The sequence below is a fragment of the Castor canadensis genome, chromosome 3 (genome assembly GCF_047511655.1).
Source record: "Castor canadensis chromosome 3, mCasCan1.hap1v2, whole genome shotgun sequence".
Taxonomy (NCBI): Eukaryota; Metazoa; Chordata; class Mammalia; order Rodentia; family Castoridae; genus Castor; species Castor canadensis.
In genome coordinates, this window is record NC_133388.1 from 172,733,343 (window position 1) to 172,755,315 (window position 21,973).

Below are 21,973 nucleotides of genomic sequence, written 5' to 3' on the forward strand. Positions count from 1 at the left end.
GATTTACATTTTATGTTCAGGATTGCAATGAGACTAAAGGTAAACATAATTGTTCTCATGGAAAATAATACCAAACATGTGGTGGGGATGGCACTGCAATAAAGAAGAGGATAAAGGATATTAATGTATTTTATGTGGAAAGTGAAGGACAGAGAACAGACTTCCCACTTGGATGGATGAATGAATGAATAAATTGTGGTATCATTACCTTCGAAAACCATTTTGCCTGTAAAATTCTTAGTTTGCTTTTGTACCTTCTGACCATCAGATTTAGCATGTATCTCACTGGATTAGAGTTACTTAGTAATTCTGAACCATCTGACAGAATTCAGATAGGAAACTATCATTCTTAGATTTTGGGTTATTTTCATTCACAGCACTTAAATGACTGGCACAGAGTAGGTCATCATACATAATTATCATATTGAATTGAATATGTGCACTATAACCCTTAAAATAGACTATCAAACTAACAAAATTCTCATCAAGGAAATTCATTCTAAAAAGAAACATTTACATGATTACAGTTACTAAAGCTCTGAATTTACCAGCATGCATTCCTTTCAGAAAAGGCATCTTCAGCTATCTGAATTGCTCTTTTCAAAATTTTAGCTTCATTGACTTTCATCTCAGAGATATTTTTAGGATACAGATATTAGCTACTGAGACATATTTGGTAATCAAATAAGATACCTGTTTATCATGAGCTTCTAAAGCACCATGGGAATAATTACAGAGGAGTGGATGAGCACTGGATGCTTTTGAGTTACAGCTGTCTGAGGACATAGTCACTTCTCTTTCTAGTCTCCTTTTCTACTGCTGCTCATTACTGGGTGAAAACATTAATTTGAGAAAACAAATCACATGTAATATGACAACTTACTATGTGACAGTTGTGAACAAAATAGAAAAAAGTTCCTGGGTTTCAGATTAAAATTGCATTGCTCAGTCTTGTGAAGACCTCCCCAAATGTAGCTAATTCTTTTTGTTTAACAAACTGGAAAAAAGACTAAAAACACGCATTTATGGCATAAGGAATAGCTTCTTATATCTTAAATTCAATATTTTAATCAAAAACCTTATTATTTCTTATAAATAGCTATGTTCTCTTACAGTTCTTCCTTAATTACTGGAGTTACAATCAAACTCTAAAGCTAAAAATTGCATCATGACAATGACAAAAAAACTAAAAATTCTGGGTCTTTAGTTCATGTTCTCTCTGTTCTCTGCTATCATTTTATTTCCCTTTCTTTCCCATAAAACACTCAAAAAATCATGTGGGAGTAAATAAATGAACTAATATGTGCTGAGCACTTTGTTGTGCCACACACTGACCTAAGCACTTGTATGGCTTGCATCATTTTATTTCATCACTAAAACACTCTGAAATGTGAAATAAAGTTAATGATGTTATGAAGTTGAAATTGATAATATCTTCACTGAGCCCTCAAAAGAAACTAAATGATAAAAAGTTAGAGTAACTTGCCCAAGGACACACATGTTTTCAAAGTCATGTTGTCTGAATTTAAATTCTGGCTTCACATAAGCTAGCTGTTTGACTCTGGAAAAATTACTTAATCAATTCAAGACAGAGTGACAAATTATCTTGGTTTGTAAGGGATAGAGTGCTTTCAATAAAACAGATTTTTAGGGCTAAAATTTAGTCGGTATAGGAACAATTGATCATCCTTTCATATTTGAAAAATGAATATAGAAAAAGTACCAGTCTCTAAGAATTTTGTTGGATATAAAGTGATAATATTTGAAATTTTAGCATAATGACAAAGTTATAGTGAGTACCCATTAATTTAACTCTTTTATTGTTTTTGTTGTCATTTTTTCCTGTATCCTCCTTGTCCTAGCTTATTTTGCTGTATTTCATTGTATATATTTCTATCTGAGTTACTTTATAAATCCTAGACTGTTAATGGTACTCTCTTGCTGAAAATACCTGATTCTACATATAGGTATTTAATAAAGTTTCTATTGCTTACTATTCTTTCATTTCTATAGTGAACCTCTTAAGACAGGCTATGAAGCAGTGTGGACTTCAAAGTACATGGGCAGTGTACAGGCAAGCACTGTGGATAGATATTCCAATCTTTGGGTCCAGTTTTCATGTTTTTAGTCTTACAAATTTGAACAGTTGTAAGCCTCTCACCATTTTAGATTTTTTATTTTTAAACAGGATGCGATAATATTTGCTCATTAAATTTGTGTGAGCATGAGTTGAAAAAATATTTTTAGTTTCTCTTACCAAAAAGAAGACTCCAACAAATGCTAAATTACTTTTATTCTGAGAGTTTTACATCTGCTTTCCTTTTCTCAATTCACTACTGCTCCCCGCACATATACAACCAACATGACAATACTAAACTAATTTCTGTACATGTTACTTTTCTATGATGTTTTCTATCTGTAGAAATCCCCTTAATTTAGAGAAATTCTGTCATAATTTAGGACCCAGGTAACATTTCCTCTGTTGAACATTTTCTAAAGTTCTATAATAATTATCCTAAATCTTCTATCAGCTTTTCTTGCACAGTCATCACTTTCTAAAATTAATAAATGTTTCAATTTTGTGATTGAACTTTCATCACTAGAAAGTGATCCCTTTCAGGAGCTGACATGGTAACTTATACCTATGGAAAATAATACTCCATTAAAGATGAATAGAAATCATGAACAAATGAGGAAATACCTGGTCTGTATTACTTTCTTATGTGTGTCCACCTTTTCAATCAAGGATCTAGCACTTAAAAATGAGCCCACAATTTTTTAAGAAATAATGACTAAATGAAGGAATGAATGAAATATTCAAGTGGGCAATCCATTTTAACACTCTCTTTTTATGAGTTTATACATAAAATAATAATAATAATACTTTTATTACTCAAAATATGTTGGGAAAATGTTCTAGAGCCTATGTCCAGATCTTAAGGCCTATGTATGTTGATAATTAGTCCTGTGGCTTCAAAGTAATATTTCCAACTTTTATCTAAATTGCCAAGTTTTGTATTTGGAGGGGCAAAGGAACAATGCCTCATGTTGGGAGCAGAATCAACAAAGCAACTAGACTTTTTTGTAGTTGAGGAACTTTATGCATTACAGAAATAGGAACTGAAAATTGGTGTTTCTAATACTGTAAATTTCTCAGAAATTTCATTAAAGTTATATAGACTGAGTTTAGTATATATTTAGATAGTTTCAACAAAAATATCTTTAAGAGTTAAGGAACTAGGAGGGAGAAGATCTATAATCAAGTGAGGCAAACATTGACCTAGATATAAGGGCTAACAATAGGCACAACTAATGCACATTTTAAATATTCCAAGAGTCCCTCAAATTGGTTTGTTATGATGAAGCATTGCAATAATTAGAAAAGCAAATCAAATACGTATAAATGCTCCTGTTGGTTTCCCATGGTGACAACATGAGATAATTAGTTTGTATATGAGATTTGAATAAATTCCTCCTAGAGTTCCATAACTCTATAAATAATAGTTTGCATCAGAATAGCAATGTCACAACTGTGACAATGCATCACTCTAAGAAATTATGGGAAGTTATGATTAGTTGGGGGAATGTTTAAATTAGTAAATATATCTCTTGAGTAAATCTCAGTTTTTCTTATAAAAAACATGAAAAATTTATATGGTATGCTCCTGGAATTATGAAATAAGCATGAATATTGGCAGTGGAAATGAACAGAAAAGTAACAGTGAGATAATTTATTGAGAAAACTGGATGTCAGATGTGAATAGAAGAGAATGTTTTAAAAATAAAATCCAGAAAATGAATGAACATGGCAATGATTAGCAGAAGAGAAGAATGAGAAACAAGAAGAAAAGAAAAAGTAAGAAAAAACTAAACAGAAAGAGAACTGTGACAAGAAGCATTTTGATTAACATTAGTTTATAAATGCTGCTTAAGTATAGTATGAGTAACTAACCTAGTGAATTACTATCATTTTCTCAAATGTCTCCACATCTAATCTAAGAATTCCTGTTGCTACAACTATTACAACAGGAGTGAATATACTTAGAGGTGCAACAAAACTATAATTGACAGAGCCAACCACCAAACTCTTAGAACTTGACTCCACTGTAAAAGCAACAAATAATATTAAACTTTGAATGTTAGTAAACAGTATCTTTTGTCTAAGGTGTTGGTTAGTTTAGATGACAGCTGCTTTACTTAATATGGACCCACAGACAAGACAGAATTATTATAAGCAAAAAGTATTTTTTACAACCATCAATGAGCAGTAAAGACAGATCTCACCTGTGTTGCTTAGGAATTATAAGGACAGTGAGAAGACAAGAGGTGGGAAGAGCCAGAATTAGGCAACCTACTTTTCCATGAGAAAGTGGTCGCAATTCACTCACAATTTACCCTGGCACGTATAATTCTAGCAAGCTTACTCTCTTTAAGCTCAATTCTTTGATTTATTAAAGAAATCTACAATCACCTTACACCGCCATGCCACATTTATAATAGTAGCCATCAAGTTTTGAGTGTGTCTCATCTGAAACAGCTATCAACACTTTATCTGCATTTACAGATTTATCTTATCAACAACCCAGTGAGGTAAGCATTGCTATTATCTTTTCCTTACAGATGAATAAATGAGCATGGGAAGGTTAAATAACTCTACAAAGATGAAAGATATTGGGCTCAAGATGCTATCATTAATCTGAATGATGTACTGACTTCTAGCATAATGTGAATCATTTGATTCTGAAAAGTTAGAAAATGGTGCAAAATATATTCACTGGATCTTATCACTATAAAGAACTATTTGTCCACCAGTGTTCAAGAAATGATTCATGAGTTTCCACGTGATGGCAAGAGAATTGTCAGTGCTTATAGAACATTCCCTCTTAGAAAGCAGTTCCAATATGAACTCATGTTCCTCAAAAGAACCTATATAGTCACCAAAAAAGGAGAAGCAACTCAAAAAGAAATCTGCTTGTAAGTTCATGATTTTCTGCTTTTTCCATTGAATAGGGCATATTTTCTTCTGTCCCACACTTTCTTACATAATATCATGTAGATTATATTTTCTAAATCATGACACAATGAACTATTTTGTTATAAGGATGTATAATGTAATCTTATAACATATAGAAATGTTCTAAAAGTATGTATTTTTAATTCCACCTAGGTTGAGAACAAGCCTTATTTTCTATATTTTATTATTGTACATATAGAAGCTAAAGGTTAGATTGTTTTGATAGATAGTGTTAAAAACTTGAGATTAAAGCAGTTCTTTGAAAGCTAACTAAACAGGGACTTTTCATCACCCTGTACACTGCACAAAACTCAAGAAACCATTAAGGATCGTAGAGTTTGCACTGGAATAGAATTTCCAAAACATAAGTATGACTTATTAGGGGAAAAAATAACCTTCTAAAATGTTTTAACCTAACTTTCAGAATGAAAGATGTATTTAATTTGAGAAGCAAGATGTAGTCAGAGAAATTGTGATGACTGTATCTCATAAGAAGATAGGTATCCACCCTTTCTATTTCAACAGATTGAGAAAACTTGAAGTTTTGTCTTCCCAAGGGTAGTCGGCAAATAGTACTAGCTATAAATGATCAATACTTATTATTGGAGAAAGAAAAAGACAGATACATGATAGTTTCATAGTTGGTACAATTTCATTTAGTTCCAAGGTTAACACACACAGCATGGAGGCATGAATACATTGAAACAGATTTTAAGAAACTGTAAGATTTATTTGTGTTAAATTTCCTTTGCACAGAAGATGGAGATAAATCAAAGAGTGAAACTCTATCATGGTCAGGCAAACTATAATTCTGTTCTTTTATTTCATTTTTTTAATAAAAATTACCCAACTTCCCATAACATTTGGGAAGCCTTTTCCTCCTCATCTATTTGTAAAAAAAAAATGCTTATAGAATTTCACATTTTGACTGCCAAATGAAATAATATTTCTCAAGTATTTTGTAAACCACATATGTGCATGTATTGTTTACTTTTCCATCACTATTACCAAAAAAAAAAAACGTAAATGGAGAAATTATTTATTTTGGGCTCATGGTCTCAGAGGGTTCACTCCATCATGAGAGATGGGGGTCCTGGCAGGAAAGAATAGTTTATTTCAAGGTGGCCAAGAAACAGGTAAGAGGTTACAGGAATGTGCTAGGACTAAATATTGCTCCCAAGGATATACCCTACATCCTCAAGTAAGGCACCACTTCCTACTTTTCAATATCTCCTAATAATGCCTCCATAATATGACTCCATGAAGGTATTATTAAATACGTTAGGTTATAATTTTCATAATTTAATTGTCTGTAGAAACACCATCACAAACACACTCAGAGTTGTGCTTTATTAACCCTTAGGTATCTCTCAATCCAGTCAAGTGGACAGTATAAATTAACCATCATAATCCTTTATTTTGTAAAGACAATATTATCCTATTAATAGATCTTTTCATGTTTAAAGTATACTGTATATGTTTAGGGTGCATGTTCTACAGCTGATTTGCTCCCCAAGTAGCTAAATGGAAGTAATAAATATAGCTAGGTACTAAGAGACTCTACTTGTTGGATCATTAAAAGAAGGACTTCATGGTCAAACATATAGGGAAAATTCTGAGTTAAACAGGAGTATTGTTTAAACACATGTTCAGAGTCTCTCTTGTCCTGAATTTCCAAAGATGAGAAAAATGTTACAGTGAGCACTTCTAAAATGTATTGGTTCTATGATACACATTTTCACTGTATAACCATCAACATTTTGTTCCCAAAAACAAAATTCAGCAAATGCTAAGTTGGTCATTTAACACATCCAGATTGATTTTATTTCTCTAAAATGAAAATATACAGTGAAGGGAAAATTCCTCCCAAATATGAATAGCAAACTATATCAATATTATCTTCCACTAACAATAATACTAATGTCACATTTATGAACTTTTATAACAATCTTTACCTCCTTACAAAGTGTTTTCCACCTTAGTGTGTTAAAAGAAAATTATAATTTTTTTCTACTTATTTTTGAGTTTAGGTGCTTTTGTAACATTCTGCAGAATGAACATTTGTGGTCCAATAAGTAAAAGAAATTTGTCTAGATGATATCCCACAGAAATGAAAGAAATTAAGTAGTATATTGGAAGAAAACAACAAAAATATCGCTAATTATGTTAGGAACTATAGTAAAAGTGTTAAAATGTTAAGAATTCTGAGAATGTTTTGCAAAAGATACGATTTTTGATTTAGCCCTTAGAGCATGTCTTACTATTGGAATAAAAATGGGGGATTAGTATAGTACTCAGAAAGAGGACAAATCCAAAGCATGGAGGTGTGATATATCATACTATATGATCAAGAAATGACAGCATTCCTTTTGAGTACATCCAATGTGAAACTGTTTAAGTGACAATTTTTTAATCAAAGTTTTATGGCCTTTGCAAAGAAATCAACAAAATTTGAAGCAAACACAAACCTAATAAATGTTACTTTTCAGTAGTCTTACAACTTAGTTTATGAATCTTTTCTCCCACACTCATAATTAGTAACTTTAATGAAATGATGGTGATTATACCAATGCCCAAGTTGACTGTTGTAATTTAAAACAAAATTTTAAGTTTAAATAAAACATTTCATTGGAATAACCATCATGGCTGCCTCATTGTCTCATTCCCTAGAACAAAAACACTGTAAGAGAATGTTAATATGAAGCAAATAAAAAGTTTAAGAGTGACAAGTGAAATATGAAACAAAGTTTATGATTGTTTCAGCAGCTATTTCTATATAGCCATAGCAAGTTTGTTACATTATTTGATGTTTTTCACTCTTTTAATTACCTATCCTATTCCATCGTTAGCTTTCCTCTGATATTGTACTTAAATTTTACTTTCTGTTATTTTATTTAAAACTACTTTTTAAACAGTTGGTTCTTTTATCAGTACTCCTATACTATGAAGATCTTTCTACTTAACTTCAGTGGTATCTGGTCTTGGAAGAGAAAGCGATTGAGCATCAGTTACTTGACTCTTGCCAACAATAGCAATTGGCTTTCCTGATTTTCTTCCTCCCCATTGAGGAAAGGAGTGCCAAGTGAAAATTGATGCCCATTCCACTAACCATGTCATAGTTAATTAAATTAAATATGCTATAAAATCCTGCCAAAAGGTTGACTTGGGAAAAATTTAATTAAGCTTTACATGGTGCTCAGTCTTTGTGGTGAAACAAGATTCCCATTGGGGATCATTTATTGTGATTATGATATGCAATATGGAGGGACTCTTAAATGAACCAGACCTTGTATTCTGTGTGAGAACTGTGGACCACACACATAACCAAGTGATGGGCTGTGTGCTATGAAGACATTCTTAACCATTTCAGATACCATTTCTAAGTGTTTGGAGACAATCTCAAAGTTTTAAAAAGATACTGTACTGCAGAAAAAGTAATTGGGGTTTTTCTAGATGTTAAGGCACCAGTCCTTTCATATGCAGATTTGAGTTGTGACTTCCACTCTGATACACAGAAAACTAATACACATTCCACTTATTCAGCAAAGCATTTCACATCTATAAAATTTTACTAGCAAATAAAATTATTTGACAATGTTTATTTTTTTCAGTAGACTTCAAGATCTTCAAATGCTAAGATCTTTTATACATAACTAACTCTTACAAGACAATACTTTTCTAAGTAAATATTTTAATAAGTGCGTAAAGTGGACAAGTTAGACTATTTAAAGAAATTTTCTATCTTTAAAAGAGCACTATGTAGGCCTCTGCTGAGTAAATTTTCTAACGTATAAAACATAAGTAATATTTTCATCCTCTATAAAATCATACTGTGTCTTTATAAAACTTATCAAAAGCAGATACTTTATTTTATTTATAGTTTATCTAGTCAGTCTAAAATACAAATAGCATCAGAGGGATTTTGTCTTCTTCATTATTATATTCCTAGCATGTAGAAGAGTGACTACCATATAAAACGTCTCCAGAAAATATTAGTTGAAAGGGTAAATAAATGAATATCTGAATAAACACGGTGCTATTTTAAATTATAAAACTGGAAAAATTGTCTCAAGAAAGATTTTATCAATTTTCAATCTTATCAACCTTATATGAATGTACTCTCTGCCTTATACCCTAGTCCAATACTAGGTTTAGTCAATGTCATTACATTTTGCAATGAGCGGTGACAATACCCACTTCTTTTAACTTGCTTTTCTCTGATTATTAATAAAACTGAGTAAATTTTGTAAGTTTGTACACATTTAAATTTCTTTTTCATTAATCATTTCTTTGCATTATTTCCCCATTTCCAGTTGGGTTCTTTGCCTTTGTCTCATGCTGCCTTTACCCTTGTTAATACCTGAGAATTCTTTCTAGCTTACTCATGGGTTGTATGATTATCAATTTGTCTCTTTCTACTTTTTTTATATTATAACTTGAATCTCTAATTCCTTTTGAAGAAAGGTATTGTGGTTAGGGGCGTAGACTCTGGAACTAGATAACTGGTTTCAATACTTAGATTTGTCCTTTAATATGATGCAACTCTGAACAAGTAACAACTACACCTCCATTTCTTCTTATCTGTAAATGGAAATTATTATAGAATTTTAACATGCACATCTGTGAGAATTGAGTTGATATCTGTCATATGCTTAGTAAAATGAACTCATATAAATGAATACTCTACAAACATTAGCCATTTTTATTTATGCATATGGGATTTAATAACTTGGGGGACTCTTCCCATCCTGAAGACTGTAAAATACTCTTGTACATTTTCTTCTATTAATTTCATAATTTTATTTTTAACATTTAGGCTATTAGCTCCCCTGAAATTTTCTTTGCTTGAATGTGCTATACATATATAGCACATTCGATAGCAAATTGTCCTGATGCTATTTAGTAAATACATCACTTCTCCACTGGCTTGAAATTTTACAAGTTGAATGTGTGTTTGTATTTTATTGTGTTTCTTTGTTCTGTGTATTATTATTGTGCTAATAATATAGTTTAATTACTGTATCATCCTAGCATAATATTGGTAAGGAAATCCCTATTTTATTCACATTTTTCAGAATTTTTCTGTCTACATTTAAACTTGATTCCTCAGAATGATTGTCAAGTAATACCCCCAAAATCACCTTGTTATGTTGCTAAATTTATAGATAATTTGGAGAGAAATGGCATTCTCTAATTGTGGATTTCCCTTTCACATTGTCATCTATTGCTTTATTCATTCAGGAGTCCTTTGGTATTCTTTAAGTTGTTTTTTATTTTATTTATTTTTTAATAGGGGAGAGTGTGAATGCAGTCCTCCACGACCACAAATTATGCAGTTGAGTTTCCCACATTTGGGGAAATCGCAGGGGTCAGCACACTCGGAGTGCAATGGATAAGCTTCGCCATGGGAAAACCATCTTCTTGATCATGGTATCTCCCCTGCCAGGTAAGTATTTAAGTTGTTTTTTAATTCCTATATTTCAATACAGTGACTTCCTTTTCGTGCCATCACTACTTTTATTTCACCAAAGCCTTTACATATGTAGCAATGAACATCTCATTTTCCACTTGTAATTCTTTGAGCAGAATCAAATTTGGATAAATTATTTTATTATCTTAAAAGAAACATGACCTAAAACTTGAAGGATTGATGAGTAAGTTTAAATACAGTTATGGAAATGAAGGTTGATGAGGCAGAAGCAAGTTAATGGACCAGACTCGCATTTGAACCTTAAAAATTATGCCCGAGACAGCCTTGCACACATTCCTTTTTGTTGTGTGATTAAAGAAGTTAATATAAAGACAGTTCCCTCAAGGATTTGTATAATTAAAATAAAAATAACAAGTATTAATGAGAATGTTAAGAAATTTTTACTCACATATATTGGTTGTGAGGATGAAAAATGGTAAAGCCACTTTGGAAAATAGTGTGATAATTTATCAAAAACTTACAATCTTGAAGTTACTCTGTGACTTAAAAATTCCACTCTATTTCATAAAATTTGAAAGTGTAAAATCACAGGAAACCTTGAATGAAAACATTTATAGCAACATTATTTATAATGGCCAAAATAACTGAAAAATATACTAACTGATGAATAAATTAATGAATGTTATTTGGCTGCCAACAGAAAATAGGTAATGATACAAGCTACAGATGGATTAACATTTAAAATATTTTGCTAATTTAAAAAACCCAGGTACAAAGGTTTATGTATTTTATGATTCTATTTGTGTGATTCTTTTCTGTTTCAGCATAGAAAATGTACAGACAGAAAGCACTTCAGTATCTGCGTAGGGATGAGAGAGCAAGAGAGGAGATGGGTAATTTACTGACATGGAAAGTCTTTTATTGGGGGAGGAACAAAATGTTTTAAAATTAGTTTTTACAGTTGGCTATACATGCCCTAAGTATATTCAAACATTGAACTGTACATTCAAAAACTATGAATTAAATGGTATGTCAATTATACTTTAATCTGTTTAAAAGGAAACATAAGAATTGCTTTTTGAATATACTGTGAGTAGAACTCAAAGCTCTGAGCGTGCCAAGCAAGTACCTAAACTTCAGCCAAGCCTCTAGACCCTTTTCCTTTTAGGTAATTTTTCAGATAAGGTTTCATGTTTTCTTTCCTAGGCAGGCCCAGAACCAAGAATCTCTAACATATACCTCCCATATAACTAGGAATACCAATGTACACCACACCCAGCTTGGTTGTTGAAATGGGTGTGTCTAACTTTTGCCCAGACTGAGCTCAAAATGAAATCCTCCCAATTTCCATATAACCACCTTTAAGGACTGCTTTTTTAATTGCAACATTAAGTAATTTATATACCTTTTACATGCTTTGTTGACTATTTGGAATGGCTAAAACTATACCTCAAATCTGTATAGAATACAACTTTTCATGAAGATCTAAAAAAAATTTTTTTTACATATTCTAAAAGACAATGATGACAGAGTTTGGTCTTTGTTTACATTTTGCAGTCATGTATCTATTTAAATTAGCTAAGTTTGTATCCAATATTAACTTTCCAGATTTAAAAGTGCTCATTAATACACAAATTGCACAAAATACAGTGTAAGCAAAGCCCAGAAAATATAAAATCCATAAAAAATTTGTGAGACTGATGATCACCATATTTTCCAGAATCTAATAGCCCATTTCCCAAAACCATGGACCAGAATAAGTCTGCTGAGTTTTAAGGAGAATATCACAACTTTTTCCCACTTGTCTTTTCTGCTTTTATTTTACTGGCATATACTTTTGTAGACTCAACTACAGGCCAATAGGAGAAGGGGACCAGGAACTAGAGAAAAGGTTAGATCAAAAAGAATTAACCTAGAAGGTAACACCCACGCACAGGAAATCAATGTGAGTCAATGCCCTGTATAGCTATCCTTATCTCAACCAGCAAAACCCCTTGTTCCTTCCTATTATTGCTTATACTCTCTCTACAACAAAATTAGAAATAAGGGCAAAATAGTTTCTGCTGGTATTGAGGGGGGGAAGGGGGAAGGGGAGAGTGGGTGGTAAGGGAGGGGGTGGGGGCAGGGGGGAGAAATGAACCAAGCCTTGTATGCACATATGAATAATAAAAGAAAAATGAAAAAAAAATAAGTAAGCAGAGTAATAAGATTTACAGAAGCAAATGGGATATGGAAAAATAATTGGGAAAGTTAAGCATGAAATAGTTAGTTGTGTCATTATTAAAATCATGAAAAAAATTACATGTTTAGAAAAGAAGAAGTATAAATTTTTATTTGCATACCTCAGATCCACATAGGGATCCAGAAATTGTCTTTGGAAATGAAAATTCATGTAAGCAATGAGAGTGGAAGGAGAGGCAGAGACTGATAGAGCATAAAAAAAAGCCAGAGAGATGACACAGGGTTCTTTTGAAGATGTTAAAAGTGATACAGTTATTAAGGAAACAGTGCAAAAATTAAAGAGGATGCAGACAGATCTCTGGAAGGTGTTTTGGTTGCTCAGGCTTGCAGAAGAAAAGTATGCAAGGCATTGAAGAATGTCTGGACAGAAGAGCTGCTCCTGTATGTCCAGTATGCCAGCAAGTCTAGGAGGTCCAGGGCCTTCTACAACAGCTCACCAATGGAGGAGATGTGTAGACATAAGCAAGACATGAGGAACTACTGATAAGGCAGTAGTGTTAGCTTTTCAAGGTGATTGACAAAGAAGGAACAAGAATACACATCAGCTATTCAACAAAATGACAGAATCAAGGGCAGATTTTAGTTAGAGCTCCTACTTATATATATTCCAAAGTGAAAACAGACAAAAGAGATATTTGGAAAAGGTTGTACAAAACACAGCTGGTTAGGGTCTATGACATTAGAAACAAACGAAAAGATCAAATTATTCCTAAGGCAAATTTTTTTCAATGACCACATTTAAGGAGGAACATTAAAAATAGATCATTGAAGTAGGACAAATTATTAAGTTAGTTTCATTTGAAATGTCTTTTTGTAAACAAATAGGAATGGTACTGTTTATAGAAAAGGATAATGCATGTGAAGATGAGGATTTTGATATAACAATATATAAACTAACATATAATTGACAATAGTGAGTCAAAATACATTCTTAATAAATTATGAATAAGGAAAATATTTTCTTTGAAATGGACAATTTGCAATACTAGAAAGCAATGTTTAGAACAAAAATCTAAATTATGTTGTAAACTCTCATAATCACTTTATCATTCCTGTTATCTTCAATCCTCCCCCAAGTGTATGTGTCAGCATTTTTGTTTGTTTAATTTTTGGTTCTTCTTCATACTATGTCCCTATTTCAAGACTTCTTACATCTCATCTAAACAAATGTAAAGACATTTTTTTCTTATCTGTTGGCATTGCTTCATCAATTCATTATTTCCATTAAAATTTTTATTTTCTAAAAAACATAATTTGTGCAAGCCACCTTTAAAATCAAAAGTTATTAATTCTCCTCCTACCGTGACAATAAAATAGCAATTGAGTATCATAGAACTCAAACCCTTGGTCACAATCATATATTCCTCAGGTTACAAATACATTATACATTCTCAATGACAAGAGTATTTCTGCACCTCTTAGGACCTGAATGGCAAGTCTTGAATATTTTCCACATGGTTCTTTTCAAACTTCCAGTAAGCATGTTCCCCCATCACTAATTCTCTAATTCTACTTTCTTTTAGTTATATACCTTTTACTTTCAGCTCACTATGAAAGTTAGCCTCAGGGTGTGGTTTATTGCATACTCCTCATTGGCATTGTCACTAGAACAAGCAAGAACTAAACTCAATATTAACATTTTACTTATATGTTATATGCATAAGGTAAATGCGTGCTGCATACTTAAAGAAACTGTATCTACCAAACTAATACCTAAATATGCTTAAATGTGAAACACGGGAAAATCTATAACATTAATAAAATATACATAATAAACTTCACATGGACCTAAATATCAGGGGAATTTTGCTTATATGCTAAAGGTGTTAAAATATCCAGAGTTCTCTAGAAATTATTAATCAGAAGAAATTTAATGCTAAACGTTAGAACAAATAATTATAAAATCAGCTGAAGTAATCATTTTGTGCTTCACATCCAGACCAAAATTTTATTCTTTATTGTGCTTTCTTTTCAGATTGCCAAAATGTTCTCACACTTAAACTATGCAATCATATATACAATGATTTTATACTTTTAAAGTAATTATAAAATGTTTTATTGATAGGAAAAGTGACCCTTTCATTTTATTATCTTTATTTAGTAATTTCAATAATTTCTAGGATTAAATGAATGAAATTCTTATATTTTTTCCAAATAAATTGAAACAGAATTTTTTAGATTTTATATTAGTTAAAAAGTATCTCTTTGAATAAATGTTACTTACCTTTAGAGTCTAAATAGCACTTAAATTGAATAGTATCATTTTACTAAAAATGATTTTTAAAGTTTTCAAAGTTGTAAAACAAAGTAAGCAAAATTTTGCATCACTTACTAGTGGTAGATTAGTAATGAGATTAATTATATTATATTCAACAATAAGAATCATTTGAGGACATGGAAGTTTTCTTGGAGGGAGCTATGATAAGAATTAAGAAATTTAAATAGAAACCTTCTATTTTCACCTATATAAAAACCGGAAGATAAACAAGGCATTATGATGAGCTCATCAAATTAGCATGGACATTTTAGTATAATATGGGATACTAATGCAGCTCCAGAAACATGCCTCAGACCTGCTGTTTTGAAATGAATACCGAGAACATCAGAACTGGTCACTTGACGTGTCCCAACCATTTTATAGTTGAGGGTTTGTGTTTAAGAAAATAATGAGAGATGTGGTTAAGGCGCCATGTTTGAGATACCATTTGATATAACATTTACAACAGCAAGAACAACTTAACGTATCTGAAAACAGAAGAGTGAACACAAAAAGATAGAATTAGTATCCATAATATAGAAGTGTTCTAGCACTTATATTGGGGTTTTTTAAATACATCTGCTCCCAATGAGAAATGCACAGGATACGCTTTCAAAGTATGTGCCATTTTCATGAGAAAATAAGCATGGGTACACATACAACTTGTGAAGAAGTAATCGAAGCCCTTCGTAATTCATTTCCATAGGTTTGTTGTCTTTATTTCTAGAGCATGGGTTTATTGGTGAACTTTCTTTTTGCCTTTTCACTAACATAAAATCAGCAAATTTTCCAAAAATAAGTTTATTTTCACACAGGGATGCTTGCATAGGCCTTAGATGCATGCGTGCATATATTTCATCTTAGAAACTCCAAGGATTCTTCATGGTAAAACTCACTATCTTTCAGACAAAAGCTAAAATGGGTCTTTATCAGATTGACCTGGCTAAATTGTCTGATAAAGAGTACTTTTCCCGTATTATTTTCTGTCATATTAATAGCCTTCATAAAACTTGTCAATACTTGAAAAACATATTCATATACTTTTATTGGGGCATATTTTTTAAATGTCTGACTGGTCCTCTATTCTATAATTTTCAGAGCAAAACATATATTTATTCTATAACTGTATCTGGGATTTAGTAAATGCTCAATTAATATTTTTTAAATGAAATGATTATAAACAAATAAATTTGACTACTGTATTTACTGATACATTAAGAAATTTTGTACTTAACTTCATTAGTTTGCAAAGACATAAAGCATTTATTTTTACAGAAGTGTTCCTCCATTTTGAAAGATTATTTTTTAATTTTCTAAATTTATTTAGTCTTTGAATTGGCATAGGAATTATATATTTTATCATGTGCTATATATTTTAAAATATTCATGATGAAATGGTTAAATCTTGCTAATTAACAAATGCTGTATATCACATGGTTATTGTTTTATAGTGACAACACTTAATATCCAGGCTTGGCATTTGTTAAGAATATAATGCATTCACATTAACTGTATTCACTGAGAGTAAATCACTTGTATTTATCTCCATGTAACTGTGAATATCTATTCTGTGAACAACAGTTCCCCCTAGCCTTTGGTAATCATCATTCTACCCTCTACTTCTGTGAAATCAGTGTTTTAGTATCCACATATGAGTGAGATCATGTGGTATTTGTCTTTTGGTGATTGGCATATTTCATTTAACACTATGACCTCCATATTACCAATGTTATAGCAAACGTCAGGATTTCCTTCTTTTTAATGGCTGAATATATTCCATTATGCATATAAACATATTTTCTTTATGCATCATTTAAGACATGTAGGTTGCTTACATACCTTGGCTATTATGAACAGTGTCACAATAAACATGGATATAAAAATTTCTTTGACATATTCACTCTATTTCTTTTGGGTATAGATCCAGTAGTAAGATTAATGGATCATAATATTTTTCAAATAATTAAGATTATCTTTTTTTTAATAGTACCTTACAAGATTTGTGGAACTTTAGAGTTGTAATCACACAGATAAATAATTCAGCCCAACTCCCTCAAACTGAAAAGAGTGAAGGCTTTTTATGTGTTTTTTTCCTTTCACTTATATTTGCCATTTATATAGTACTTGAAAGAACTAAAGAATTTCCACTGCTAACATATCAGCAAGCAAATAGATATGCATTTAATCTCTTGAGTAATAAATGACATAAAAATAACATTCATACAACAATGGCTCATTTTTAAGTTTTCAAATATTAATTTTAACAGTGAACTCATAACTATAAAAATCCTGCAAAAGTTTAATATTTTGAATTTAATTTTGACGGCAAATTCAAAGATGAATTGCACAATACCAACTGTAAACTTTCATAAACTTTTGAAAGTGTCACCATCATGAGCTACTGAAAAATAACTGAACAAAGAACATTGATACAATGAAGACTTTTAAGGAGCTCAAATTCCAAATGAGTGATTAACAATCTACTTAGAATAAACTAAAATGTGGCAGTTGAAATAGCAAGATGACATTTTCAGTGACTGATGTATACTTAAAGGCAATTCACAAAAAGATAAATTGGCAAAAAAAAAATCACTGAAAATATGCAAATTAAGTCATTTCAATCTTTGACTCATAAAATCAGATTTTAAATGAATCTTGAAGAAAATCAGAAAGGCAGTGAGCATTTAACGAACAGTGTGAAGAAAAAATGTCTTTTTCATATAACATTTTGTTTCTACTAAGCTAAAAGATTAAGGCCATTTCCTGTATGAACATGTAGGATAAGAGACCAATTGAGTTAATGAAGATTAATTGCATTAATGGCTCCAATTATTCATCTTTGCTTGTATATATACTCTTTGCAACAGCAGTTCCTCTTACTAAAGTGACAGTTCATATTCCTGCCCCTGCTTCTGAATTTGGCAATGTGACTGGCTTTGGACAAGGTATGCTAACAGATGTGATGCATGTGGAGACCCAACAAAGCAAGTTCTTGTGCCTTAGTCATCACATTGATCTCGTACCCTAGCTTTCCTTCCTGGACGTTGACACAGGTGGATCTGAACCAAGATTCGTCCTCATTTATCCAGTTCTACTGACAGCCTGAATATGTGAATAAATCCAGTTATGAGCAAAAGAAAAATCCAACTAACTTCCAGACTTTTGAGCTACACAAATATATTTGTAATAAGCTATTGGTGTTTGGATTTAGTCCTATGTTATATATAGACATAGCCTTTATTAAATTGTAAACTGTCACTTTTGATTGGTCAAAATATGTTAGGAATGTCCTCACTGGAAACACTACAACTCTCTAAATGGAACTTAGAAACAAGTTTAGAAAAAAAAAGACCTTTTTCACTGCTGTACACTTTAACATAGATATGCAAAGAGATAGATAGAGAGAGAGAGAGAGACAGAGACAGAGAAAGAGAGAGAGAGAGAGAGAGAACAAAACCCAATGACCTAAGAAAGAACATAGTAAAGAAAGAGGTGGATACTCTAAGACAAGAGATAAGAATGGAAAGAACCCAGTTCTCATTCTCATATGATGCATAACATGAAGCATGAGCCACCTTTTCCTATTCATGTTATATAACCAAGGAAACCATTGACACATGAGAAATGGTTTTAAATTTATATTTCATTTGGTAAAACGGTCTCCCTTGAACCTTCTCATATAATCCACCCTGAAACTGAAAAATAGAAATTGCCTTCAGGGAATTTAGAAAATCAGCCTCAAAGTACACAATTTATACTAAAGAGAAAGGTCTTGGGCTCATTTAGAAAAATTATTTTGTTTTGTTTTGTTCTCCAGTGTTTTAATATTCTTACTAATACAAAGTGTTTTCACTTTAATAGGAAAATAAAAATAAAATGATTGGTACATAAATCCTAGATATGATAGATAATAGTTCTGTACTGTATTATGCAGGTTAGAAGCCTATACTTTTGTTGTTTTATTGAACTAACAATTGAACATATTTACGGGGTATGGTATATAAACTCAATACAAGGTCTACAAGGTGTAATGATAAAAGAAGAGTAATTAGCATTTCCATCTCCTTAAACATATATTATTTATTTGTATTTGGAACCTTCAAAACCCTCTCTTGTAGTTATTGGCAAAATATGTCAGACATTGTAAACTACACTGAAAATACAGGGCTGTAGAGCACAAGCATTTATTCCTCCCATAAAAATATGGTGGTTTCTGTTATCCAACCTCTATCCTTCCCCACTCCCTCGTTCCTTCTTAATCTCCACTGATCACTATTTTAATCTTTGCTTCTATGAAATCATTTTTATATTCCACACATAAGCAAGAACATGTAGTATTAGTCCTTCTGTGCCTGGCTTACTTCACTTGACATAATGTCCCCTAATTCTATCCATTTTGCCACAAACGATAAGATTTCATTCTTTTCATGAGTAATTGGTATTCCATTGTGAAAACATACCGAAATTTCATTAAGCCTTCATCATTTGTTGGACACCTGGATAGATGACATATTTTGGCTATTGTGGATAGTGTTGCAATTATCATGGAAGTGAAGATATTTGTTTGATACATTGGTCTTACTCCTTTTGGATATGTACTAGTCATGGAATTGCTGGATCATATGGTAGTTCTATTTTTAGTTTATTGAGGAACTCCTATAGTGTATTCCATAATGGCTATACTAATTTACATTCACTCTCCCAGGGTACAAGTGTTTCTCTTCCTCCATATGCTCACAAGTTATTGTTGTTTTTGTCTCTTTTAATGCATCCATTCTATCTGGAGTGAAATGATATGTTATTTTGACTTGAATTTGTATTTCCTGATGATTATATATGTTTGGTATTTTCTCACATATTTGTTGCTCATCTGTATCTCTTCTTTTGAGAAATATCTGAAATTATTAGCCCATTTTTAATTGGATTTCTATTGTTTTGCTGTTGCATTATCATGGTTTTTGATATTGAATCCTGTTGAAAATGGTTTTCTTCTATACTCACAGTATTAAGAAAAATTTAGTTTCTAAGTCTGAATTTTGTCAAATAAAGAAGGAAAAAATAATGGAAGTTATTTCATAGGTGCATTTTGCACAGTACCTGAAATGATGTTGAGACTAAGTGCTAGTTCTCATTTGAGGGTGTGATGATTGTTTTAATATAGAGAACCTGAGTGCAGTCTACTTCTATATATTTGAAAATTACTGGAATTGTTTTGTAATCAAGTTTCAACATGTACTGTATGTGACTCTTAGAATATGATACAAGCTTGCTGAAATTTAGTTACTGCTTTTTCAAGGAGCTCTAGTATTTTCAAAGTAGGGTCAGGCAAGGTGGCATTGACATAATGAATGAGATGCCCTGGTCGGGAACCTCACCTATGGGAAATATTGAGAATTGTAGCCACTGAAGTCAATTAAATGAATCACACTTATTAATAGTTAACATGTAGTGAGTGACTTAGAAAAGTGACACTACAAAGTAGATTACCGGTCTCAGTAAGAGAAAGATGAGAAAGCATTGTCTGAGTATCCTCCACTACATGCTTACAGGTGCAGACATATTTTCCTAAGACTCTCTTGAGGGCCATTCAATAGAACCACACAGTTTAGAATTTTGACATGCTGAATATATTAAGCTGGAAGGAAACTTGAAGGACACTTACATGAAATCTATTTTATAGATGGAGGGAAAAGGAAAGAGAGACTTATTATTTTGCTGAGGTCATTTAAGTGACAATGTTAAAGCTTGAGCAGAAATTGAAATTTTCAGCTGTGTATGCTATCTCAAGGCTGTTATCCAAGAAACTCAGGTGATGGAGATGGGGAGGATGTCAATTCCAGGGCATCCTAGGCAAAAAAGTTTGTGGGACTCCATCTCAACCAGTGACTGGGTATGTATGATGACACATACCTATTGATCCCAGGTGTTCAAGGAAGCACAAATAGGAGGATCTCATAACCAACTCAAGAAGAGTGTTCAAAGTGGTTTAAGTGGTAGTGTACTTTGCTTGCAATTGCAAAGTCCTGAGTTCAGCCCAAATGCTGCCACAAAATTTGAGATTTCTGATACTTCTTTAAGTATTCTGTTGAAAGAAAGACTTCAGTACCCTATGATATCATCCAAGAATCTGATGATGAAGTTAATGTCCCATGATTTAAAAATCTGTAGAAGATATAGATTAGACTTCTGGTGTAATCTTAGTTATCATCATCATCATTCTCAATGTTGTCCACTTTTCCTTGCTGAGAGTAGAGCTTGAAAAAAATGAGTTGTTCAAAGCCCATGTTTTTACATCTTCATTCTGAAAAGATTTGACACCTCCCAAAAGCATACATGCCTTATTGATATTAAAATATAAGGAAATGACTTTAGAAAAAGCAAAAGAGATTGGTACAAAGAATTAAATGTTTTATCTCTCTAGCAAATGATTTGTTAAAGTAGAAAATAACAACAGAGTGCATTAGTGAAATATTTCTTTTAAGTAGGTGATTCATTTGTTTATGATTTACCTTGTTTTCAGGGAACATGTTTTAGTTCTGAACATTAAGTTATAAACCAGGTGCACTATTGACTTTGTGACAGAATAGAATAACTATCCAACCATTAAATACAATTGCACCCTCTGAATATAAAGACCAATTTTCAGTCCGTACTCAGGCAAAACTATCTTTAGAATCAGTGGGAGTTCTTACTAAATTAGGAATGAATTGGATTTAATAAACCCACAGCTGTGTCCATTTTAGCATTGCTTTTTCTCTAGGATTCATCGTAGTTTTTTATTTTAACTAATGGAAAACTGTTTTGCATTAAAAATATTATGAATAATTAAACAACCAGTGACTAATTTTGACAGCTCTATTTCTGAAAATTTTCTTAAAAATATAGTATCACTGAAGTAATGAAGAATACTTGTGAAAAAAGCAAAATTTTAATTCCAAGCTGAATATTTTGAATTGTGCTTTCTTACTGTTTCTATGGTATCATTTATGGGTAGCTTTTGAATCCAAGCAAAAAGAGCCACTACTATAAA

The 21,973-nt window shown here is 31.8% G+C and overlaps 1 protein-coding gene and 1 non-coding gene across 6 annotated transcripts in view; both read right to left on the minus strand.

Annotated features, from left to right (window-relative positions):
• Positions 1–21,973, minus strand: part of Csmd3 (CUB and Sushi multiple domains 3) — a 1,205,819-nt gene that overhangs the window by 1,147,373 nt on the left and 36,473 nt on the right. The gene's annotated exons all lie outside the window — the stretch shown is intronic.
• On the minus strand, positions 10,305–10,468 carry LOC141421918 (U1 spliceosomal RNA). The gene has a single exon (XR_012446607.1). It is a non-coding gene; the product is annotated as a U1 spliceosomal RNA (small nuclear RNA).